This window comes from Accipiter gentilis, chromosome 3 (genome assembly GCF_929443795.1).
Source record: "Accipiter gentilis chromosome 3, bAccGen1.1, whole genome shotgun sequence".
NCBI lineage: Eukaryota > Metazoa > Chordata > Aves > Accipitriformes > Accipitridae > Astur > Astur gentilis.
Genome location: NC_064882.1, coordinates 7,211,053 through 7,238,303, shown reverse-complemented (window position 1 = coordinate 7,238,303; position 27,251 = coordinate 7,211,053).

Below are 27,251 nucleotides of genomic sequence, written 5' to 3'. Positions count from 1 at the left end.
GCTGACTCATATCATCCCCAGTAGTTAGGATCTCCTTATGGCTGTGTCTAAGATGATTCAAAGAATTCCTTTGCGTGTGTGGTCTGGACAGCAGGGACAGCCAGGGAAGCAGAAAATGTTCTCCAGTCCTGTCAGTGAGTCATCACCAACCTTGCATAGTCACAGATCAGGCCATGAAACTGATCTCAAGACTTGATTTATTTTTCCCCTCTGAGGCTTCAAATGATGAAATCCTGGATTTTAAGCCTTTTAAAAGATTAATTTGAACAAAACCATAAAGCTTTATATAGGGGTTCGGTGGATTTTTCTCCCCATGTGGTTACAATGCAAATAAGATGCAGAACCCTCTTTCAAACTTTCTGAGAGAAAGTCACCTTTGAGCTGAGATCAAGCAGAGAATAACTTTGGAGACAGCAAAGGACAAACTGAAACCATAGGTTGTACTTGGGAATGGTTTTAGTTAGCACATTTCATTACATGGTGTGTGCTGTTGCAAGCACTGATGTATAAAATGTCAGTTTTGAGACATTTGGGAGGTGCAGATGGAGAGGAACATTTCATAAAGACCATAGATCATATTTTTCATCATATTTTGCTTGCATGTTATATTCTCTAGAATTACCCATTCATATTATTGTAAGGTAAAGTTATAAAATTTCAATTTTATGCCAAAATAGCCATCCATAGCCATCCACTGGTGAATTCATATTCGTAATGATAATAGGATTGAAAGAGTAATTGTATGCAGGATTTTTGATATTTAAAAGGATGGATATGTAAAATTTAGCTCCCTACACTGCACAAGAGGCATTCTGCTTCAAATGAGTCATGAATATAGTAATAAGCTTTGTATGTTGTTAACTGCTTTGTACTGAAAAATGTTGAAGCATATTTTTTTAAGGAAATGTTGGACATAGCCTACCGTATGTGCCCAAGGGACAGAGGTCTTCAAATTCAGTCATCAAGCTTCTATGCAGAACAGTAATTCTTCAAAAATGTGAAGAAAGTTACATAGATCATGACTTTAAATTAACCTGATCTTCAAGAAAGAGCACTGCTTCTTTAGATGGTAACAAATATCACCTTAACCAAAACCAATTTCTCCACTGCTGCTAAGGTACTGTGGGTGTAGCAGAAAATGTAGGAGATAATGTTAATCTTGTTGGAGAACTGGTTAAACCTCCCCAATTCTGACTCAACCAGGCAGCAATTCAGAAGTGTAGCGAAAATCTGTAAATTGTGCCCTCTTGTCTGCTGAGGTGGTAATCATATTCCAGCTGGGTACAGATGAAGTGCTAAGTCATGTTTCAAGCCCTAAGGGGAAAAAGTAGTTTAAAATACCTCCTTAGTCTCCTTTCAACATTTGCTATTGGCATAACTTTCTGCTGGTCTTGTATATCTCATTTGTAGTTGGTCTATACATTATATATGAAGCCTGGGTGTTTACAAGGAGGATTCCAGAAGGCAACGGGTGCCTAAATGTGGGCTGAGTGCTTCAGGAAAAGCTTGCAATTTCAATGGTGCAGTGTCCTGAGGACCCTGCCAAACTAAAGATCTGTCAAGACAAGACTTGAGGGTAGTTCCCATCTCTACCATGCCGTACGAAAGCTACCCTAAACCAAAGCCATGCTCCAAAGAATTCAGCCCAAAACCACTGCATGAATTATTTCAACTTCAGCAGCAGCTGCTGAGAAACAGCTTGCTGGAGTGTCTGTAAAAGATTCTCATAGATTTGGGCTTAGGATCAAGTTTGAATTTTAGAAAAGGTTGGCAGTTTTTTCCATGTAGAGTTCAACTCTGATATATGCTATGCTTTTCATTAACTTTGATCAATGAAATATCCGTTTTAGGCAACAGCAGACTGGAGATGGAATCGTTTGCTTGGAAGGTAGCCAATCTTTATAAAAGAAAACCTTTCTCTTGCTATGTTTTAGCCGATGGATGCTGATGAAGCATTTTAACTGTGTGAACAGCTCACCTATTACTTTTCCTCTTGGTTCTGGGAAATGTCTAATTATGAAGCCTACATGAGGTCAGTCTCATAATTATAGCTGTCACCACAGTCTTCCCCCTTCCCTGGATACTTTAGATCATAATCTGCAAAGCCAAAAGCATCTCCAAGGCTAAAAACTACTGATTGTTTTAACCAAAATCACTACCAAATATCAAGATCTTTGAAGAGAAAAAGTTAAGCTCTGGCTAAAGGCAACAAAATAACCGAATCCTAGAAGAACACAGTGTTAGAGGAATTCTTTGGCAGTCAGATATTCTGGCTGACCAGAATTCTGTGGTTGAACACTAACAAAAATGTGACAAACACCTGATACCTCCAGTTAAAAAACAAAACAAAATTATATCTCTTAACATATCACTTTTTTAATGTAGAAAAAGCCCTAGAAATTCTTGACTCAAATTTTATAAATTCTTAATCTAAATATAGTTATGTTTCAGCTTAAAAAAATACTTTGTCAATCATTCTTACTATTGGCTACCTTGTGTTAATAAACATATTAAACATATTTTGCTATAAACATATAGCAAGAAACTAAGAAACATCTGCTCCAGAGTTTAGTTCTGACTAACAACAAACATGTGGATAGACACAGGTGATTCAGAGGAGTAGTTTTCTATAGTGCAATCAGTTGGGTTTTTTTTTTTAATACACACAATATTCTTGTTTTAGATACTTATATTAGGTACAAGAAAGTGGTGAGTTTTACCTAGGTGTCTTTACTAACTCAGACTGGACAGTCTGAATGTTGCTTCCTGTGACTTTTAACCTCTGCTCTTGGCTGATAAGCTCTAAAGAAAATCACTTAAAGCTGAATGGATGATTTATATACACCTTTATATTATTCTAGTGCAGACCTGCCAGGAAAGTCCTGCTGAAAATTTCTAGTGGCTGTCTGGTGGCTGGAAATAAAGAAGTCTTTTAAATTGAACACTGCTGACAAATGTAACAGGTAGGAAAATGCTTCTATACAGCAGGTAAAGAAATGACTAGACTTCTAGCAGAACCATGAAAATCATATCTGAAGTAGAAGGAAGTTCTAAATCAACACAAGTATTGCAGGCTAATGGCATGTGAGACAAGGACTTTGCATAGGAGCAACATGGTTTTATCAAACTCAGATGCACACAAATCCTTCTCCAGATTTGAGACAGCAGCAACAGACTTGGGAGTTAAACCTGAGTCAATGACTTGAAGACTGGGGAGGTACACATTGGTTAACTCCTCCTTTAGGGCAGTGAGCTTGGGTGATGGGGGATAAAATTGTGCGAAAGATGAAAGGCAATGCCCTTGCACTTACATGCTTAAGTGCATAAGAGGAGGTAGCGTGGTTGTTGAGAGTCTGGCAAGGTATCACCTGTATTTTGGTGTGCTTCAGGTGGCTGATGCTCTTAAGTGTTGGGTGTGAACATAAAATGTTAAGCTTCTCTAGCTGCAAATCTTCTATTGCATATGGATTTAGACCAGTTTCAGCAAAACATTGCAGACTCCTCTCCTACAATTTCCACAAGAATATAGGCCAGAATGTTTAGGTATTGAGAGATAATGAAAGGTATGTGCTCAGAATAGACACAGGAATAAATCTTTCAAAACATCCTGTGGCCACTTACATTAATTATCCAGCATCTAGGAATAACTTTAGTATTGCAGGATTAAAAGGGGAAGGGGATGCTGGAAATAAAATATAATAACATTTAATGGCTTAATCTTGTATTCTCTGAAGCTAATGACAAAGCTTCTAGTTCATGTGCAGGATTAGCTTTTAAAAAAGCATAACTAGTTCAGATATTTTGGTTAATGTCAGCTCTCTCAAGGTAAACATGTAGAAGTCAACAGACATATAATTTTGCCATTTAAAGGGATATGGGATTCCTTTAAGGATTATCATTGTAAGGTTATGTCTTAGTCTTTTTAGACACTGCAGATGCTAAAAGTATTCTAAAATTGTAGTCGTAACTGCTTCAGGCCAGTCACATCTTTTAATGTGAGGCTTCTTTCTCATTTGACATCTTTTTTGCATTTTTTTTTCTAAGGAAGCATATTGTGATTTGAATATACAAATCCTTTAATATATGTAGAAATTATAAACAGGGAATACTTTCATGTTTTAACTCAATGCAGTTTTAGCAGTGTTCAGTTGAAAAGCAGACTTCAGGGACTACCAGGAAGCTCCAAACTCTTTAATGAAACATGATCATATTGGATTTACATTTTTCTCTGTGCATGTAGATTGATATGAGAAATATTGCCACCATAAGAGATCAATTGATGTATACATGTTTTATTACTAACAGGAAAATATTGATATGGTAAATTATTTATGCTTTGGATAATAAAGTAGATTTCATGGAGAAGCCAAGGTAAGTTGTGACTTGGGATTTGTGTTAATGCTAAATTCTGAGAGTGCATTGCATAAGTATGTATATACACAATTACAAAAAGGGGAAAAAGCAGAATAGACATGCTTAAGATGATTGTGGAGCAAAAGCACAAATATAGTGGTAATTTCCATATATGTTTCTTATGAGCAAACTATCACCTTTAGTAGTGTCTTTGAAAAAATCTTGTTTTCATTCTTTTGTGTTCACTTTACTGATTTTTAGATAATTCTTATTTATATAAGCTAAAAGAAACATGTTTTAAATGATGTAAGCAATAAACATAATTCAGGGCTTGAAAAAAAAAAAAAATCATTGATATCATACTGTTGCTTCTAATGTAGAAAAAAAGACCTAATGAGAAGTATGGCTAATCATTCTTCATTACTGTACCACCACATCTGCACTGCATCCTTTGTAAAAATGCTTTCAAATATAATATGCCTAGCAATGTTTGAACTGGTTTTTTTTCAACTGCACTTTCCTTGGCTAATACTACTAGATGAGGCATTTCATATTCTGTTTCACTTTGCTATGCAAAAAGGGTTTCCCTTAGGAAAAGAAGACTTCTTAAAGTACAGCGGTTGAGAAGCATATTTAAAAAACCCCCACAAACCTGCTGGCTCTTGTGAAAGTTCTAAAAAATGCAATTAATTTCTTCTTTGAAAACAAAGCCCTATTCTTCACAAGCAAACAAATAAACTAATTTGTCTTAAATGTTTGACTATATTCATAATCTCTTTAGTATTGACTGAGGAAGCACATGACTGATGCATCCCTGAAAGAGGGAGTTAGTATTGCAGAGTAGCTTCAGCTGCAGTATTTTCTTTGTTTTTAAGCCAACAGTTTTCAGGAATCATTCTTGCAATCTCTAGGGAAAAAATCAGCAGAGACATTTATCTGTCATATACAGTATATACAAAATTCCATAAAATAACACCAAGGACTGTGAGAGCATTGACGAAATGTTGGAATTTTATCCTTCAGATCACAGACAGAAATTCAGTTTAATAAAGTCACTTGTGGTGTTAGTGGCTTGTAAAGTGTCATGCTTTCCCAGTTTCTAGAGAACAGATGTGCACAGTATTAAGCATTCATATTTGACAACATTTAAAGCTAAAGGAATAAATGCGCATGGAGAATGAACCACCTTTTTCCATCTCCTCCAACTTAGACACAGATCTTCCAGTTTGGAAGATCAGATATGCAGCAGGAGATGTGAAAGGTGATGCCTGCAATGCGGCTACTTGTGCAGCTGGGTTCTGCAGAGAGCTCTGAAGCTCTGCAGCTGTCAATCCTGTCTTTCCTAACAACTAATTTTCTCTGAAAATATAGGTTTGGGGTTTTTTTGTTTGTGGTTTGTTTTGGGTTTTTTTTTGGTGGGGAAGTGGGGCCTTAAGGAAAGCAAGGGGTATGGAGACAACAAAAGGCTAGAATTCTCAGTTCTGTGAACACTGTCCTGCTCGGTTCAATCCTTTTAACAGAAGGGCTCTTGAGAACTGCTCATCTGCACCTGAGCAGACCCGTCAGGTACACTGAAGCATCTGTGTTTTGACAAGAATTTGCATCTAAGGCAAGTTTCTGGAAGAAAGGAATCAGAAGTTTAAAGTTGAGGCATGGTAAAGACATCCTCAGGAAGGTGTTTCTGATGGGCATGAATGAAAGCAGGCAATCACAGTAGCGATGGCAGCTTGGTATTGCAGTGGACCATTTCAAACCATTACTGACAGGCATTTTTATGAAAACACAGTTGTTTAACCTGTAAGTGCACAGGTGCAAATAAATAAGAATAAGCATGAAGCATATGGTGTGTGACTTGGGATGTGGTGGGAAGGTATACTGCTAGTAGCATCCAAAAGACTGCACTTAATTTTTAATCTGTGTGAGCCACAGCGGGGAGGCCGTGTGTGGCAAAGAGGATGTGTGATAAAGGGTTTTTTCCTAAGCTGGACTGCTCAGTGGGTGCTGTGGTGAGAGATCGAAGGGTTTTTCTCTCATTTTGCTTTAACACAGGAAAAATCCATACAAATACATCCAAGAAAGAGCATGGCTGGTAGCATATGAAATACAATTTCAAAGTGAACTGCCCAATAGGTGCAATTGTGTATTATTCTTCACCAACACCCAGAGAGGTTTCAGTTATCACCACCCATAGCAAGGTATGTCTACCTTCCTGAATTAGAGATTTATGGTTTTTAAAGAATTTTTAGGTGAACCTAGACTAGCCATTTTAAGTAGTCAGTTTAGTGGTTAAGTGTGTTCAGTTGTTGTGAACTCTGCTGAATACCTGATATGAAATAATCTATTTCAGGTTTTTGAAGTGCCAGTGAAATGTAAGCCAAGGTATGCCCCTCTAGCTAGTCCTCGTAAAGGAAGACTTTTTTATTAGCTTATCCTGTATACCTTTAAACTCTCTCTAGATTGCAAAATGCATACTAATAATTTAATTAGAAAAAAAAATAATAGCAGTCAAGCAAATTGGAATTCCAGTTTTTTAATATCTTAATATTAAGGAAGTGAAACATAACCAGCACATACTAAATCAGTATTGAGGGAAGCCCAAAGACACTACAGTTCTGAATTAACTTTAGCCTGTTGTCATAAAAAAAAAAAGTACTCTTGGAAAAATAAAAAGTTAGGCAGCAGATAGATACAGGTCTTAAAGTTCAGTGATTGCCTGCAAATTTTGCTCAAACTTGCACTGACATCTCATAAGTTTCACAAAATTTCTTTTGGGCTATATAATATCTGTTGAAATACTAGGGCTTGTTGCTTTATTGAAGATAAGTCAGGTTATCTTTAGGACAGTCTATCTAAGACACACTGTCTAAATTGAATCCCTTTTATAAGTGGAATTTCAGTGTAACATCTTGTTTGATTACAGCTGAACATGTTTCAGGAGTGTAGGCAAAGTTGGATTTGAGTGGACAGATTTACTTGCTTCCTTTAGGAAGCAGATTGTGTTAAGATTAGGTTTGACTAGCAATCATTCTTTCTAGTCAAGAAAAATCTTCAAGGGAATAGTTACAATTTTTTAATAGATGCAGGCCTAACTTTTAGTTTTCTTTACAATCTCAAGTCCACAGTATTCTTAAAAGCTTCAGTAGAATTATTTTACACTTATCTGCTTCAGCTGATTTTAATACAGAATAGATACAGCATGTGACCTGAGGCATTTGAGGCAATCAGGAATGCTTACATTGAATCGGTATTACAGCAAATGTAAGGAATGGACACTTGCTGATCCAAGTGCACTGAATGTGTGCCTCTACAACCAACATGAACTCCCAGCTCTAGCCACTGATTACATTATGAAGGATGCTCCCCTTGCATTCACTGATGCATTTAAACTAGGCTTTTGCTATGTAGATCAAAGGAATTTTTCATGGTTAAATTATTTCCAGTAAACATTTTAACTGACATATTTAGTCTGTTTTTCTGTTCATAGATTAGTTTGAAACAATTTCTTTGGTGTACATAAATTTAAATGGTCCAAACAATGGTTTATTAAAATACATTTTGCTCCAGGCTCTCTGCTAGCCCAGTTTGCTTCAACTGTCTCTTATTTGGCACATTTGCTATACACAATTTAGTATACAACTGGTATAACTGGTAGTTTCATTTCCATGCCATTTTTGGATTCCAAACCTATAAGAGCTTTGGAGCTGAGCGGGCAGGGTTTTTGGTGCAAATTCTATTCCTCAGTTCCTGCTACAAAGAAAGTTATGTGTAAGCATTTGTTGGAGAAAATATGTTTGTTTATACTGCAGCAACACAACTGGTTTTTTTCCTTAACACCTGTGTGTTTCTTTTCAGGTTTTATTTATCTTTATTTCTCTTGTACCTGTCCTCCACTTGACCCACAGCATATTTCTCAGACCTGCACATTTTGTGATGGCTTGATGAATGTCTGGACACAGATGACTTACATTAAATCACAAGAGACAGCAAGTGTTAGGCTTTCTTGAAAAAGCAAAAACTTTGAGTAAATTCAGAAGAAGGGGGAATTTACTCTGGGTGTGTGAGACTGCTTAATGTATTGTTTAGCAGATTTTGCTATCTTTTGTAGAGATTATTTTAAATTAATTTCTGCTAGTAGGAAGTAAATTGCAGTCCTGGAAAAGATGCCATGCACATTTTAATTAAAACATTGGACATGGCTGAATAACTTAAGAGGTTTTGAAACTGAAGAAACTTTTGCTCTCATATGTGTAAAAAGAGAGAGATGAGAGATCCAAGAACTACTTCATGTTAATGCCCAAGCGCCTACTTAAACTCTCAACAGTAACAAATAGACATACACATATAATACCTATATGTTTTCCAAGCAGTGAGTCCTGCTTTTACAGATTGATCTCTTTTAACTCCCCTTATTTTTTTCCCCAGGTGCTATAGATAATCTCCTGACATAATGAACAACCTTTCCTTTGAGTACAGCAAGATGACAGTTCAGCCATTTTATTGTCCTATGCATTCAATTTTGTACGGTAAATCCAAGAGAAACATTTTTCTAGTAAAATGTCCTCAGTGTATCTCCCTGCTCTATGGGAACTAGACATGCTCTGCCTAAATCAAAACACCTAAGTGGTCCCCAGTGTAGATCCTGGGAGATGCAGAAAGCCAAGGCTTTCCTTGCAGAGGATCTGCTCATTTGTACCAAACACCTTCTGCTAGTGAGAGTTTGGGCATTGACCAGTTGTTTGGGGTCTTATTCTGTTTAATCGTAATAAGCCCCTTGATGAGGCCTTACAGTATGCTAGTTTTCAAAGAGTAGGTCTGTAGATAATGAAGAATTCCCATATGTGCATGAATGTACATATTGTGGTCCAAGTCATAGGGAATGCATTCATTACCTAGCCGCACAGAGTTCTTGTCAACAGTCTGAGTGAAACAGCATCAGACTCTGTGGCTGCACTGGCCCTTTCTATGGAGGTGACATAAAGCCCACTTGGTAATACTCAGTCTCTGCTACTTGGAAAAAAGGGGATCCTCATAATGAGGGTTCAGGTCAGCTAGGGTTGCTCGCAGACATGCGCTGAACAGGAGTTTCATTGTGTGCTTTCAAAAACCATTACGAGTCACTTTGGTGTTATTGACACTTGATACTTGACACTGAAAATGGCAGAACAGCATTCTGAATAAAAGGAATAAACCTTACTAATCTTTTTCCAGTAGAAAGGCAGCTATGAAATACTGAGAAAAAAATTAAGTGTACTAACCTTTTCATCCTGTAATGGACTTGCACACAAAAGGTACTCAGGATACCTGGTATAGAGGGGGAACCCAGTGCTAGGAGGGTAGGCTTCCCACAGAAAAAAATAGAGGAGTGGGTTAGCTAGAGCTACCTCATGCAAAATGCAGGGCACAGGGGTGTGTTGGCACTGAGATGCTGCAGTTGGTAATTATGTTTAGGCTTCAAGGTATAGGTATATTCCTGGGTCTGCAACCTCTCTGATCATGAGCTTACCAAGGCTGTTTTTCTCCCTGTAGAAATGATGGCCCTTACTTCTGCATTTACATCACAACTTGGAAACAAAAATGCCTAGCCCTGGAATGCTAGGTTTAGTTTTATGACATGGGTGTCCAGTTTTACCTCCACTACCCATCCTTTTCTGCAAACTTTACTGGCTTCCTGCTCGCCTGCCTTTCAGGAAGGAGAGTGTTAGCCATTAGCAGGTACTGCAGTGCCACTCTAGTCTTCATCTGCCCAGTGAATTGTATATATTTTTCCTGTATAACAGTACACCTTTAATGGGAGAATGCAGAATACATCTAGGTAACTCAATCTGTAAATGGTTCTGGCTCTTAATGTTAGCTGTTGCTAATGCTGATGCTTCTGATAACAGCAGCCCAGAGACTAGCATCACATGCTTTTGATTTCAGGGATAATTCACTGTGCTATTAAATAAACATTTGATTACATTGACCATGCCTGTGAAATAATCTACTGACACAAACATTTTCTTAAGTATTTGAATTACAAATTCATACAGATTAGAATTTGAAACATCTTCCTTTTCCCACTTAGACAATTGACCTTCCTTAATTGTTTTCCTTATTCTAAAATGGGCAAGCTGTTCTTCTGTCCAAATTATAAAAACTGTACTTTTAAGCACTATAGACAAATTTCAACACATGCATACTCCCAGATTTTTTTAACAATGTGACTCTACCTAAATGCCTAGTCTTGTCCTTGAGGAACACTGAAGGCCAAAGCATTCTCCAAGAGTAATCCCCAACTTCTTAACAATAGATGGTTTTTATCTTTTTTAAAAAAATAATGCATTCAAAAATTTAAATATCTAGCAGTGTGTTGGAAATATGATTTTCTTTTTAATAAAAGTTTCATTCTGCTTTAGTGATTAGAGAGGTACCATGCCAAACAGAAATTACTTTCATTTGTTGAACTACAAAGAGCCTGGGTGATTATTCAGGGCAACTCAGGGTGGCTCAGTATACAACTCCTTGTGAACAGTGTAGTGTTTATTGTTCTAAGGCCAAGTGATTGGAGTAATAAAAGCTATATAACCATGGGTCTTGTCATTGTCTTTTTTATAGAAGATAAAACTCATTGCTTACAGTTGTAGTGTCCCATGCTTTAAGGAATAAATCCTGGTCCAACTTCCACTGGAATTAATGAGTTTTATATCAACTTTAACAATGCTTGAGCTGTGTTTACCCAGTTTTGGAAACTATCCTCCTTCCTGGGATCACTGGGCTCCCTTCTTCCCCTTTGCATCCCATTCTAGCATTGACAAAAGCAGACGCAGAGGCATAACTGACCAATAGGCAGTGGATGTATAACTTCAGTGTTTTCCTGCAAAGAAACACACAGCTCCCAGAAGGAGGCACAGATCCATTGAATTCCATAGAACTTAGCCTGAGCTCTAGTTTCACGAAACCCAAATTTTTCCCTCTAGCTTAAATGCAAGTTGATCCAGAACTTGAAGTATGAACTGAAAGTGTCCTTCTCTCTGCATGTGATTGCTTCCAAATGTTCTTATAACTAACTCATGTCACAGACAAAACCAACTAGAAGTAAAGCTAGTTAACAGGCCAGTTTCCATTTTCCAAGCAAAGGATCTGTGTATCTTGTTCAGCAATTTGGTTTTATAGCTGATCTGCCTAGGGGCAGGTATAGAAAAAGTAAAGGAAGATCAGGTATTGTTATAATTGGAAGCCCCAGTTAACAGGCTTGCAGACAGATCCAAACTCATGCCCTCTATCTATGAATCTAGGGTAGAAAACTGTTATGACCATTTTTCATGACTGCTTCAATTTCTATTAACAATTCGGCCCTGAACTATCCTCAAATACAACTGTATATATCCCATTGGTATAAATGGGGGAGTCATTTATTTGAATGAATTGTTGTTCAAAATGAGGTGCACTGTCTGGAGATGCTGATATCCATTACCTATAATTATTAGATGCACCTGTGACTTCAAGACATTCCTAAGTTTAAGTTCTGTGTTTTTAAACAGCCTCAAATTATATCTTTCTGTTTTAACCAATGAGCCTCATGTTCTCAAGTGCATTTACACTATTTTTGGCTGATGCAACAGTGTAATATGGTTCCTCCAGAAGATTCAATGACAGCAAGTAGGGCACATGTTTCCTAGGGAAATGGACCATTCACTATTCAGATGCTTGGATGGTGTATAGTAGATAGTTCACTGAGCACATGAATTCTATCTGTAACACACAATTAATAAAAATTCCAAATCTATTCAGATCAATAATAAATTCTACATCATATTTAAGTTGTCAGTGTTTCCAATGCTAATTGCAGAATTCAGTAGCATGTACCTTACAGTTAGCAGATCTTTATGCAAGATTGGAAGTCAATGACCGCTTCAATGTTCTGTCTGTGTATACAAGAGAAAAAGTTTCAAGCATTCAAAGGTTTAAAATGCAAATGATAAATTTTCAAATGTAATTATGCACACTGGTTTTTTTGGTTTTTTTTTTGAGTTGGACGTGTTCAGATATACCATAGACCTAAAAAAACCACAAACACTTATGGCAGAGTTCAAGTCCTTTTAGCTTTATTTTATATGAACTCTTTTTCTTTTTTTTTTCCTTGTAAAAGTCACTTAACAAAAAGCTCTAATTTACAGAAAACTGGATTAGTTTATATCTGTATATTTTGCTATTAGAAAAATTTGATCTCTCCATTCTTTCTAAAGAAGTTTCGAATGCTTTTCAAGCTACGCATGTCTAAATTTTTTTCATGGTAAAAATCATCATTATATGCTTGTATGTCTAAATCTATGTGCTATCTATTTGCAAATAATTTATAACCCTATTGTGATACCTGTCTCTGAGCTGAAGAAGAAAAGAAAGCCTATGCACAATATGCTATTCACAGACCAAAAAAAAGATCCAGGGCAAGTTCTTATTCTCTTACAGAAAGTGCTCTGGGAGCTTTACTGTCCAGGCAGGTCCAGGTTACTGCCACATTAAGCCTCCAGAAAGTCATTAGACTGCATTATATACTCTCTGTGTCTAAATTCTCCTGCTGTACCATCTTGGTGTTATAGAAGCAAAAAGTAATGCTTTCAAAAGTACTTGATGAATGTACAAAAGTGTTGGTGAATACTTTTCTGAAGAGACCTTTAAAACACTGAAAGGAAGTTTCCTATTAAACTCATTGACAACGGGGTGAAATATTCAAGTATATTGATAAGATATATCTGTTTGCACACTGAGTTTACATTTTTTAAATGTCTATTTCCTTTTCACAAGTAATCTTTAATCTTACCTCATAAAAATTATAGTCTTTAATGGCTAAGGTAATTGAGGCAGGTTATGGGTTACAAAGAACCACTTAAGAAACCTTAACTGCTATAAAGGTCTTTCAATCAAGTTCAGGATTTGTAAAGCAGCCTACCAAGTTAAATCTAAAATTGCCATAAACAATTTATGTTGATAACTCATGTACGTTTCCTGTTAAAGCTTTCATTTAAATAGAGATTGAACTAAGAACTGAAGCACAGCATATTCATGCAGAAAAGCTGTATACTGAGTAGTTATGCAAAGCAAATGAATACCAATTTCCTTTTTAATGTTTTCTTACCTGTAGCTATAGCCATCAAAGAAAGCCTGGTAAGCAATAAAGGACATAATATAACATAGCTGAATAGCATCATCAATCTTGAAGAACGTTGAAGAACTTCATTAACCATATATCTTTATATATGTCTTCAGCTCTAATATATAATAACACACTGGCTGGAGGTTAGAAGCTGAGATGGCAGCAAGTACACAGTGTAACAGTAGACTGACAACCGTGAGCTTCTAGGGTTTTTCCCACAACAAAATCCTCAATATCAAAATTCTCTGAGGTCAAGTTTGTTTCCAAATACATTATACCCTTATAAAGATTTTTTTTTTTTTTAATTCTTCTTTGAGTCTGATGGGGGAGATAGGTTTCACTTGCTGCACAAATACCATGTTAAGTGGCTGACTCCACAAAAAAAGAGGAAGGAACAAAGTCTTTGATATTAGGCCAGAAAGCATTTTACAGCCATTCCCTTACCTCAGTGGCCAGCATACCCTGAAGTCACTAGTAGCCCTGTAGGTGGAGTCACAGGATGAGTCTGAGTATTTGCCAGCTTATCCTTAGACCCGATTGCTCTTTTTATAGCCTTAATTTGGAAAAAGCTAAATTGTATGCCAGAGAGTAGAGCTTTCTTTGCTCCATTCCTCAAAGCATGCCTTCCTATATGGCTGAATTCAGATCACTCTGTCACCTCCGAAGGCAGTGGGGACCACCACAAAGTGGGCAAGCTTTTGGGTACTAAACATCCTTATGTCCTCAGCTGAAGCCAAAATCCAATATGTGTTGATCCCAGAAAGAGAAGTTTAACAAACCTAGCACATCAGGCTAAAGAGAGCCAAACTCATGTCACACCAATAATCCTTTTCAGGTGCTGCTGGTGAAACTGTCAGGCATACTAATTTTGCTGACATTTTCTCAGCATCTCAGCTGAGACTGCTTTTTTCATCTAACACCATTTATTACCCTGTTAAAATTTGAATGCTCTAATCAAGCAAAAGGAATCTCTCCTTTATAATCAGAGGTGAAGCTTGTTTCCTCATCATGTCATTAATTATCAGCACAGGTTTCACAGAGTATCTTGCAGGATAAGGGCCTTTATCATTAATTTCAAAGCCATGCATTAAAAAGTCAAGAATTTGAAGTCCTATGTGGATGTTTGAAGTGTGTTTTCAGGAGCATGATTAAGTTATCACAAAGGGCTGAAACTATTTTCCCAATCTAAAAGAACTTTTCCTTTCCCTAGTTGTGCCAGGTTTAAATTCCCAGAGGTAAAGAAGCCCTTATGACGAAAGTAGCATGCTAACAGGCTTTTTCTTCTAGATACTGTGGCCAATAGCCTGCAGTATATTAATTAGTGTATAACTGCCATTTGGCAGAGAAGCTGCTGGAAGCTGTTGAAAAAGCAGGAGGAAGAAAAGGAGTGATAGCTTCTGTTTGGTAATTCCCTGTTAATGATCATCTTCTTTGGAGTATCAGGGTAGGTACAGCTGCCATCTCTTTGTAGCTCTTCACTTCCATGCCTTTAGAAAGTGAAGTGTAGACATTAATTTAAAACTATCGGTGATGTATGATGGGTCATATGTACCAGGCAGCATGTATGTATTGGTAATTCTGTCAGTGTTGTTTTCCTTACTTGCCAGCCAAAATGGCTGCTTGACACTGACTTGTATTGAAACATTGTCTGAAAATTTGAAGTATGTTCCTTCACCTAGTCCTTCTGCACCAAGCACCTATTTTGTAAAGATGTATAGTTTTAATAGGGAAGCTTTTCAAGTCCAGTGTGGCCGGCTGTTAAAAATAAATAAATAAATAAAAATAATGGGAGCATAGGATACCTCTGTGAAGGTTCTGGCCTGGATCCCCCTGTTTTAAAAAAAAAAAAAAAAAAAAAATAAAATTGTGACTTTATTTTCCAGCCAGCACAGGTCAAAGGCCATTCCTTTGTCTCTGCATTCACTGGTGTTTCCATCTTTTATCATTCCCATAGCCAAATACCTCCCTCTTATCCCATTACTAATCTCTTCTGTGATTAGTCAATGACACGCTGGTGAGCTACAACACAAGCAAAGGGAAGATGTTAGTGGGACGGTCTCTCTCTTTCCCTTCCACTTGCACATCTGCAAATATAGATGTGCTACTCATTGCCAAGGCATGTTTTGCTTAAGTTTTATTTTTAGATAGTAAGATATTAATTTTTTCAGCTGTTGAGTGTAAGTTGACACTTTTATTCTATGACCCTGAATCTGCAAACATAGCCATGTCTTATGCAACACAAACAAAAGTGCAGTAAGAAAACACATACATGAAGGTTTTTTAGACCTAAATACCTGTTTTTCTAATAATAGTTTCTCCTGGCCCATTGGATCACTTCTCAGTACTCTTGTGACAGTGTTTCATTACAATTTGGTATGAGAAATGGAAGAGTTATGTGATTTCCGTATGTTTATACATTTGCATGTTTCTGCTACTTGTACACCAGAATACGTTAATTCACTGGTGCTCGTAGTCAAAATTATCAGGAGACTCTTTTGAACCGTGAGATTCTCTCATAAAAATATTATAGTATTACCTTAAAGCAGATGTAAATTATGGCAAGACTATGGAGATTAGATGGTTAATGTAAGCTAACCCATTTCATACTAGAAGGTTAACCAGCAGAGAAAGAAACCGAAAATACATGCAACATTGATATCAAAACATTGAAAATATTAATATTCTAATTTTTCTTTTTAAACAATAGATTTTCTGATGCGATAACATGTAAAACCTTATTGTAATAACCTCAGACAATGGTGACTCTAATGTTTATCAGCTGATGTGGCTCTCAAAAGAAAATTCAGTAGTAGACTTTTGTGTATATTTGAATGTGTGCGTGTATGCACAGATAATGCAATGGAGGTCTAAGGGAATGATGTCTTACAAAACAAGACCAGTATAGTTTATTTATTAGTAAGGTAATATTAACAAGACAGAAAATTTAGTTCTGATATGCTGGAAAATGGGGGGGGGGGGGGGGGGAGGGAGAGGAGAGGCAGAAAACCCCCAGGTTGTTAAACTGTAAAGCACTTTGTAATTATATTTCCCAGTAAACTTCTTTTCATGCTTGGCCTGAGTTGCCATGTGCCAATCTTTATGAGCTTAGGGAGGGTCAGTGAAATCCCCACAGAAGGTGCACAGCAACGTTTGATGACTGCAATGTTTTAGCTCTCGGGTGGACTAGGAGGAAGACGACTTGGTTGTTTTTTTCTGTAAGAAATTGTTAGGTGTTGCAATTTGTTACACATTGTATCAAATTTGTACAAAGTTTGCCCTGTTACTTCTGTTGTGTTAAACCGCCCGTGAAGGTCGGGACAGACAGACAGAGATTTTAGTGATGTTTGTAATGTCCCAGAGGGGATGGAGCTCACTGTTCCCAATGTAAGAGCTGCCTCTGACTTCAGGGATCTACCTGTTCATTTCAACATAAATATATGTAAATCTGCTTTGAGAATTTCAAGGGCATCTTCCTGTTTCTCTGTCTTTTCCTACAATATAAGCAGCATTGATGTCAAAGGCTAGCCAAAGAAGAGAAGCACACACTTCCATGAGGTGTTTGCACTATCACTGTGAGAAAAAAATAGCTATATAATGACAATTGAACACTTACCAGCGCCAGAACAACACGTCTGACCAAGCCTTTACAGCAAGTGAGAGTGAACCCATTCTTATCAGTATTGAAACATACACTCTTTTTTTTTTCTTTTTTTTTTCTTTTTCTCCCCCCCCCCCCCCCCCCCCCCCCCTTCAGTAGTTATCCAGGATTTAAAAGGGTTAAAACCTAACAGTGTTCCCTCCAGGCAACAGTGAAACCATTTAGCTAGGGAAAATTACAACTAATAATGCTTTCAGTTCTCTAAATTGCCTGCAAATGCATTTTGCTGTAGAGCCTGTCAGAATCTGAAGAATTTCAATACCCAAAGGCTGGGCAGGCAAGAGGAGGGTGGTCTGGTAGGAGGAGGCCCACCCGGGGACCCCAGCAGAACATGAGGTGTTATACCCTGCTCTGCTGATCCTCTTCCTGGAAGAGGGTTAGGTATTACTCATTGTAGGTCTCAGACTAGTGGAAGCTATGTTTTTGAAAGGGCAGATTAATAATCAGAGGATTTTTTTTTTTTTTTTTTTTTTTTTTTTTTGGTCTGTCAGCTTAATGTGAGGGTTTTTTGATGTTTATTGTGTCTGTTTGAAGCTCTTCTGTCAGGCATTCTGAATGCTAAAATAAGCTGCGAGGAAGTGGACTAGTGGTAAAAGAACAAATAGTAAGGCAATGTGCATGAGAAAGGCAAATGGAGATCTCTGTCACTTATCACACAAAGCCCAAGAAAATAAGCTGCAAAAATGGTTTGGAAAAGTACAGTATTTTGAAATATTCTCCTACTTCTGGTAGATTCTTCCAATAGTAAGAATATTGTTTTAAAAATGAATTCTCACAGAACTGTACATGTTTTAAGTGGCTCCACTGTAAGTATATTTTTTTCAAGCTGTCCCTTAAACATGTTTATTCATATGTAATAAATATAAGAATTTCCTAGAAAGTGAATACAAATGATGAGATATTTTTAACAATATTCTAGTGTTTTCCAGAAATTACAAGTATGGAATCAGAAGTCAAAAACCCTGTGTTCTCTATAACCCCTTGACATGAAATGGACCTTGGACAGCATTATTTATTGTCTCTGCCACAGTTTAGTCCCTCATAACATTAGAAAAAATTTAATTCATTACTGGCTCATTCAAGCTTTTAGGCTGTTCTTTTGAGTTCTTCAGAGAAAAGCTGCTACTGAATACAAGTAAATTAAATAAACAGTGCATCCTTTTAAACACCTTTGCATTTTGTTAAACCCAGAACATAAATTACTAGAAATATTGTATGCTGTCGCCTACCTATATAATACAACTGCATCACAGATCTAGTCTTTATTACTGGCATAAGCATTCAGTTCTTAGACATTCAAACTTTAATATCAAAAAAGCTTGCAAAAAATTACATTTACGTAGAAGGGTGAAGTGGCATGTTTTCTTTTGTCTGTTAGTACTGTGATGCTTGAGGTGAGTGGTTAGATTGCTATAGTTTATGCCTAACATATATTTAGCCTAATTAGCAAATGAGGTCAGCAATTAGATAGCTGAAGGGGATCAGTGCATGAGCCCAGCTATGCCATAAAGGTTATAAGGAAAAAAGCACAAGCTGAAATCTTTGCATTAGCCTTAAATCACAGTAATGCAATCCCAGCAAGAAAAGACTGCCACAAAACTTGCTCACAGAGGACAGAAAAGTCACCTGAGCAACGGCTTTGATCATTGCAGTGGCTGGTCAGTAGGGTAATGATGTGGGAAATGACATATTTGTTGCACATACCCACACATCATCAGCTAAACTGACATCCTCTCTGGCAGGTGAGTTTGGCAGGGAAATTGGGGTGGTCTGGGCTCTCTTGAAATTGAAGGAGTCCTCACAGGTTACCTCCTTGGTGGTTAGCAGAACCTGCACCAACAAATAGCACAGAATTGGTCACCACAACTCTTTGGGGTCTTTTAATCCTCATTTTGCATGACAGTGTATGACTTCTCTGGCTCCTCCGTTGTCTGCAAGTTAAGCAGGATAGATGGTCTAAAACTCGTTGAACCACCACCCATGAGCCGTCTTCTTCAAGCAGTCCTGGAACTACCTCACAGCGTTGTATAATTCAGTTCCTTGACAAGAATCACAAAGGGAGGAACACAATATAAAGGGATAAAAGAGAAGCTGTCTTTAATGAGCACACATGGCTCTCTGTCATAACAAATTACCCTGTGATGCTCATGATTAATTGTGCTGCCACTTGTTGTATGGCAGCACAGTAATGCAAGCCAAATAAGCACCATGCAAGACTGTCCGCAAAATTTTAGTAAGCTTTTTAAATTTATTATTTATCACTGTCTGCCAGCTGTGAGAATCCTTTGACATATATGTGATCTTGCCTGTGGTGTTCTGAATTAAAATGGATCATATAGAGCCCTGGTTCAGTGCAGGGCCAATGAACCTATGCAAACCGATGAGCCAGAAGGTGCTACAAATTAAAATGAATTTGTGTCGATCTCTCTTGAGCTAGTTGTGATATTATTATGTTCCACTCTGCCTCTTTTTAAGATATTCTCTCACCATGCTTTTCCAAGTATGCAGTCGTCTTTTATTCTTGCATACGTTTTCTCAAAATTGAGATATTTTTTCTTTCTTGTACCTGGTACTTATTTTATGCGCCTGTTTCCAGATTACTAATGTAGTGGTATTAAAACTGAGTTACAATAGCACCACAGAAATCCCAGTCCAAACAGGATACAAATTCTTTGCTCAAGTCAAAATATCAGTTATGGATGAAGACTGCAGATTAGCCTCAGGTATTCCACTTCCTGGGCTTGCAGCGTGATCGCTCTGTCTCTGATAATAATCTATTCAGATATATATTAAGAAGATCATATAATCTGAACAAAAAAGTTTCTAAAATACCACATCATGACACTTATTAATAGTTCTTCTTCTGATGCTTTTGATTATGTTCCTTTTTATTATTTTTCAAGAGAAAGGGAAATTTCTCAACCTTTTTAGAGTTTGAAATGTGGAGGTAAATTTAAAAATTAAGTCCATCATAGGAAATTATGTTTCTGGAATGTTATTAGGAATCCAGATAGCCTTTGAAGATTTGGACTTTGATATTTACTGAGCTTTGCTCTCCCTGGGGTCCTACCACAGGAAGGACAATTCAGCCAAACTGAGTGCTTTTGAGAAATCCTCTTTCTAACATTAAGGGAGGCTATAATCTCAGGTTCTGGAGGAGACACAAGTATTTTTGATCTCCAGCCCCAGAATAAATGCACAACCAGTAGAAGTTAGCATCACTAAACATTTTTTCCACTCTCTGGAAGAGCAGGCCGGTAACAGGGTGATGTGGGTTTCTCTGAGCACTCTATTCGCTGCACAGCTACACTGCAAGACACTCCATCTGCTTTTACATAACTGTGTACACAGACCTAGGAGGGTAAGGTTTTTAATTGTCTAGTCAGCAGAAGAAAGTGCAAACAATCCGGACAAAGTGGTTTGCAGAGTTACATAGTACAGATAGCTAGGAGTGTGTTACATGGACCTGAGTCTATCTAAGAGATTAAACTTGAAATTCTTCTGTCAGTAAAATTTATATAAAGAACTGTGGTTTTCTGCTCAAGTAAGTTATCAAAAAATATATAAAGGTTTATAAAAATTATTATGGCTCAGAAGTTTCTCTGAGAAAGAAAGATTTGGTTTTTCAGAAGAAACGCTGAAGCTCCGCTTCTGGGAGGAAATGCATTATTTAGCTTATTAATGGAGGGCATAAAAGCACCATCTGAAACCAGAAAAGAGAAAATTGAGGATAAATAGCTGTAAAAATAGTGACTTCCGTCCTTTCCTTGATTTTTTTTTCAATTAACTAGAGGAACCACTAGTAAAGGTGCAGTAGGAAAATGTTCAGCACTGACAAATGGACACACAAAAGGATTCATCAGAGTTATCTGAGACATCACTTATCTTCTGTAATACCTGAAAAATATTTGGTGACTAGTTGTCTAGTTCACATATGGATCATGATATTTATAAGCTGTGGGAAACACACCAGGGTTGACTCCAGTCCATATTGTTTTTTCTGCAGCTCTGAGCTGTCAGATAAAAATTATGAACTCTGGATACATGACAAATTGGGCGAGTTAGAAAAGAATCCACTGATGCCAGTTCTCCACTAACAAGGAAAACAATGAAATGTGTGTTTAATAAATCCAAGCCCATTTTGGGGCTTAAGCACTTTGCTGAGTGTAACCCCCTCCATGTTACTCCCAAGACAAGAAAGTCAAAGCTCAATGATATGAATATAGCAGCCCACTTTTTATTTAAGGAAAATGGAAGAGCAGGAAGTAATTCTGTCCTTCTAATGCACAATGGAGAAGCAAACAACATTTTTATAAAATAATTCAGTAGCTAGGGCAGAGCTCTAACTCCAGAACCAGGACATCCAGATTCAGTTGCCTATAGAGGGTTTAAATGCAGCTCTGCTTTCTTGGAAAGTAGTCTTGGTCCTTGATGAAAGGTTGCTCTGAGGCTTGAGGGATACTGCTTTCCTCACCTGTTGAAACCCTAACACTGCAAAAAATTCAGGTTGCTTTGGGCAGGAAAAATGCATCAGGCTGTTGCTGGCTATTCTTTTGAAAGAAGAGGAGAGATGGGCTCCAGTAGCTAGGCTTGATCAGTCATTTCACCCAGTTGCTCTTCATTCTTAAATACTAAAACAATGTTTCAGAGCAAAGTCTGTAAGCAGGACCCAGAAGAAACCTACTGGTTGTCTCTTGCCCCATGAACCCTGGCTTCTTCCCTGCACTGTGGGGAGGATGAGGGAAAGATTTGCAACCACATCAAAACTGAAATGCCTTTGGGTGTCCAGGGAAGGAGGCTTCAAGAGCATATCAAGAACACAGGTATCTATGGAGCCTGCATGTTGCAGGGGTTGTTGACTGGGCAGATTTTGAATGTATGACCAAATCTTGTATAAGGTTTGTAAGCCCTGTCTTGGATCTGTACAGGTTTCCTATGACTTAATTGTAACCTAGTTGTGCTTCTAAAATGCCTTTTAGAGAACGTAAGAGACCTTGCAAATAGACATGACACAATTTAGAAGGCATTTTTTAATCAAATCAAATGATTTTTAAAATAATCTATTGAGTAATATCTTACCTGGAGCTCAGTAGAACAGTATTGAAGTACTTGCCCCAAAATATTAACGTTCATTTACCCTTAAACATCCTTATTCCAAGATGGGCTAGATCCCAAGCTACAAATGACCACACTTCACTGAAATATTTTATGTTCTCCCACACAACTCCTACACACATTTTCATAAAATTGGTTTGCTTTACTCTTGGGCCATCTTCAAGGATCAAATCCTGTCACTCTTGCTCAGGTTAGTGACGCCTCACTCTGCAAAAAGATGCATTAATTTTCTCAAACCTCTCCTGAGCTACAAAAGCACAGCGTCTTTCAGCAACATACTTGATGCCGACAGCAATTAAATCTGAGAAGTTCTGCCAATAATCCTTCATTCCACAAAGTGCACTGACTTTGCTGCGAGGCGGGATGTACCGTCAGGCTGTGTACAGCCCAGAGCAGGAGACAGCCCTTCTGGCAGTTCTCCAGTGCCTTGCTTTCCCAGGTTGAGTTACTATTTTCTTACCTTGCATGTGAAAACTACTTTCTTCATGTGACATACTATGTTCAGACACTTCAGTGATGAACACCAAGAAAACCCATTATAGAAAAAAAATGTGTACGTGAGTGGTATAGCAGCTATTGCCAGGCCTTCTATCTATGCCCAGGTTTTGCTGCTACTTCAGGGAAGCAATGCAGAAGGTCCCGTTACGCAATGCAGAGCTGTAGGTTATGTAAAGCAGATGCTGACACCCAGCAAAGCATAATTTTGACCCTGTCTCAAATTGATTATTAAACACTACAATAATTTTCCCTATAGCACTGAAGTCTAAATCAATCCTAATACCGACATCACTTACCCTAGTGTGACTCTATTGATTTAACACAATTTTACATCAGTGAGGGCGCAAAAGGGTCATGAAATTAGCTGTAGGTGACTTGGTACGGTATAATCCACACTTAAACACTAAATATAAATGGCTAATTTCGTATTTGTTAAGCAACCTTCACTCCTTTTTAAAATAAAAGGAATTTTGGTGGTATTTAATATGTCTCGAAAGTAGGTTATTCTTTACTCAGGTGCCCAGCTATGGCTTTAGTTTGCAGTAATTATGGGTAATATATCTAATTCTTGTTAGAGAAATAGGGGGTTCTTTGGAGTTCGTAAGCATGAGAAATGAAATTCTATCTAATGCTACAGTATAAATATACTGTATTTGGAACAGCCACTAAGATACTCTTTTATTTTATTGTGCATTCTTCTGCTTCATACCTAATCTGAAGCAACAAAAACATAAGGATGAGCCCTGACATCTTTCTGCTACTTTACAATTATCCTCTGTCAAATTCCTTGTGATTGTATTGATTAAAGTTTTCTTTCGGTTTTGCCTGTAGCTGAAACGCATTTCTCACTTGTAGAGGTTGTCTTTATTCTGTCATTTCATTATCTCATAAGCATATATTTAATGTTTGTTTATAAGGATGAAAGTGAATTCTATTACAATGCAATCATTGACAGAGCTATTAAAAACTGCATTTTCTCTCAGCATTTTCCTGACATTGCAGAATTCTGGTTCTCTGAATGCAAGAGAGTGAGCTTTATTTGTGAATTAATTTTTCACACTTTTTTTTCAATGAAGAAGAGTGCACAGGCACACATATATACAATGCATGTGATTTTAAAAAGTCATGTCCCAAAACTTAAAATAATTTCTGATGGGCAACAGACAGAAGCTGTAGGCAGTCATGAGCTATGTTCTGATAAGAATTGGGTTAAAAATCAAACCCTTATTTAGTGAGATGTTAACGTACAGGCAGAGAGGGCAGAGGAAAAACAGCAAGGTCTTTCCTCACGTGAAAAGCAGCAATACCTCGACAGCCTTCACCATGGAAGCACAAAAGGATACTAGTGCTGTGGTTCCTGACCCACCTACTCCAGAGTTCTTGAGAGTGTGTTTCCAGCTACGGCTGTAACATTACTAAATCCTCAGTAAGTACGGACTGAGGGGACGACAGCACACCAAGGGCAAAAACTGGGGAGAAAACACTGCTTCCCCCCCACAAAGCCCACCTTCTATCCTTCACGGAACGTTTGAGCATGCTCTTTCTGTTTCAGGCCGACAGACTCCGATACCCAACTAAATACAAAGTCCAGCTACGCTGCAGAGAGCATACGTGTCTCAGCAGTGGCAGGGTTTTCTAGTGCAGTTGTACCCGGCAGAGCGGCCGCAGCCCCTCTGCCTGCTCCCGGCATCTGCAGAAGCCGTCCTTTCCAGGCACGGCTAAGCCCAATGGCAAACCCCCTCTTTTGCTGAGTTGTCTTTAGTCTCTGTGCTTTACTGTTCAAAATTTTTGGCTTAAAATATTAAATAAGAAGCACATTAATAAACATTGGAGAAATAGGCAATTCTGTGAAATCAGAGGGTTGTTATTTCCGTCTGACTGAGGAATACGCTGCGCTCCGGCCCTTCTGGCTGCCGATCAAGACGCTGTAGTTCACAGTTTGTCATTTCCAAGATGTATTGCGGCAGACACCCCCTTCCCGCCAGTGAGAGGAACAGAAGGGATCCCATCAATCCTGCATGCGCACCCTGATGACCCATTAACTGCCAAATCCCTTTTAAGGCCTCCTTACTCAATCTGTGGATTCTTCAACAGGCGATGCCTGAAATCCCTCCACCTGCTTTTCCAGCAGTTTTCTGCTGTCAGCCAATACGACCATTAAGAAAGGTGAAAATTTATTCTTTTAAACAATTTCTCCTTTAATTCACAAGCATTTTTCAAAATGAAAAAGAATAGATTCTATTAATAATAGCATTATACGTGCTGCTGCTCAGTCCTTCAACATCTTCTCTGTAAATAACGAGGACAGGAAATAAAGTTGCTTCATTTCATAAACTTGCACTTGCAGGAAGTTACAGTCCCTGTGTTCATTTCACTAAATTAAAGTTCAGTTCTTAAATTCACTATGCCAACACATATCTTGTTCATTCTCCAACTTTCTAACATTTTAAATTCCAAAGCTGCATTGTTAGGTGTCTATTTACATTTTAACCGAGACCTACAAAAAAAAAGTCTTTTCGTTTACAAGTCAACAATTATCATATTACATTTCCAGCCATCGTATTTTCTCTTAAAACTAGAGAAATGCCATTGGTTAACCAATATACATAAACATTTCATATGCAGAATATCTCAATCTCTAATATAATCTATATTTTTCATTACTGAAAAGCAAAGGAGCTCTATTTATTTCATAAATATAAGTAAGCCTTTCTGTGTTTTACCTGACATTGTCTAATTATACATAATGAAGAACTGCATACACCTTAAACATTTTTCTAACTCATGATGTAATTGAGTTTACTTTTAATAAATAAATCCCAAAGCTATTGGCTATTTTAGTTTAACATCAGATTTCTGTTTCTCCTAGGAAAGAAGGCGGGGCCAGGGAATGCTTTTCCCTTACTTCATAATTTCTATGTATTTTGACTCTGAAAAAAAACTTTCATGAAGCAGTTACAAGGAAAGGAAAGCTTTGAAACTCTGAGGCACAGAGCAAAGGGAAGAAAAGTCTAGGGCCTTTCTGCAAATGCCTGAGCTCTCCTCCTGAGAAGTCAGGGCTTAAGGGTTTCTGGAAGAATGCCAGCGTCCCCACCCCAAGGATGTTGCTGTTGTCAGTAGTAAGTGATCAGGAAACGATCTAGTATAAGGACCTTTACTTTCTCCTGACAGTCCTTTCATGTGAATTTCCTCGAAAAAGACCACATAATTCCCTGAATACCAAATTCAGAGCTGAAGTCTTCTATTATTCAACGCCGTGCTTCCTTCCTCATTCTCTGTGGCAGAAAAGAAATGAAAGCAAGAAAGGGCACGGGCTGAAATAATCAAGTGAAAAGGCCGTAGGTAGGTTTTAGACTGAAAAAAAACCCCAAACACTGAACACTGACAATCCTTAACGATGCATCAAGCAATTTGATCATGAACTTAGCTGCCAAACTGTCATCGCCACTTAATACCTTAGCTACTTCATCATACTTTGCCATTTGAATTACTATTCTTGCCTTCCCAGTCCTTCACTTGCCCAGACCTCTGATGCATATTGCACTACATATTTTAACTTCCCTAATCAAAATAACTTAGCAACTCTCCAAATCCTCCTACACTACTGAGCCAATTTCCATCCCCTGATCTTTTTCTGTCTCACTTTCCTGATGCAAGTCATATAAATTAGTTATTAAACTTTGAAGATATAGGTCTGATGGGTGGATTTTTAGAGCTTCTAACTTTTCCTTTTATCTGGTCTTCTTACGGGGTACTACCTTGGCAGTGGGAATGCTGTATGTAACTGTGCTTTTTATGCACTTTTCAATATACATTTAGGGCTTAAAGAATGGTTAAAAAAAGTAAAATAATGAACTCACCGACTCCAGTTGTCACAGACACTTACGCCTCCAGTCAAAGAAAGATCTTCATACGCAAAGGCAAAATGCTGGATTACCAAGCTCAGGGAGAAATTCATCGTCTTAAATATTGCTTGGTAAAGAAAGAAAGAAGAATGTTCAGGTGTGCTGCTACGCTTTGGTTGAACAGTGTATACAAACATGCATATTCCAACAGTCCTCCATAATACTGAAACCAGTACTTATACCTATAGTTAATGCATGGGGAATAAGCCACATTAACACCTAATTCTGTTTCTAGTAGGAATTAGCAGCTGTCCATAGTTATTGTCAAATGATATCAGTAAAAATCACATTCTTGACTGAAGTAATTATATCGGTATGTAAATCAGCCTCTAAAATTTGTACAGATGAGTACTAATACTAATGGAAAAAAGTAAAAATACCTTAAAATCCTAAGATTTTTCTTTTTTTTAAATCAAGCAGTCATGCTATATGGACAAGCAAAATTGCATCTATGCAGTCTGAACATTGGTTTAGCTTCATAAACCAGCTTGAACTTTTTAAGCGATGAAAGGTAACTCCTTGCCACTTTCACTGTAGAGGCATTGTTAGTTGTATCACTACAGATGGCAAAAGGAAATGTCTCTCATTG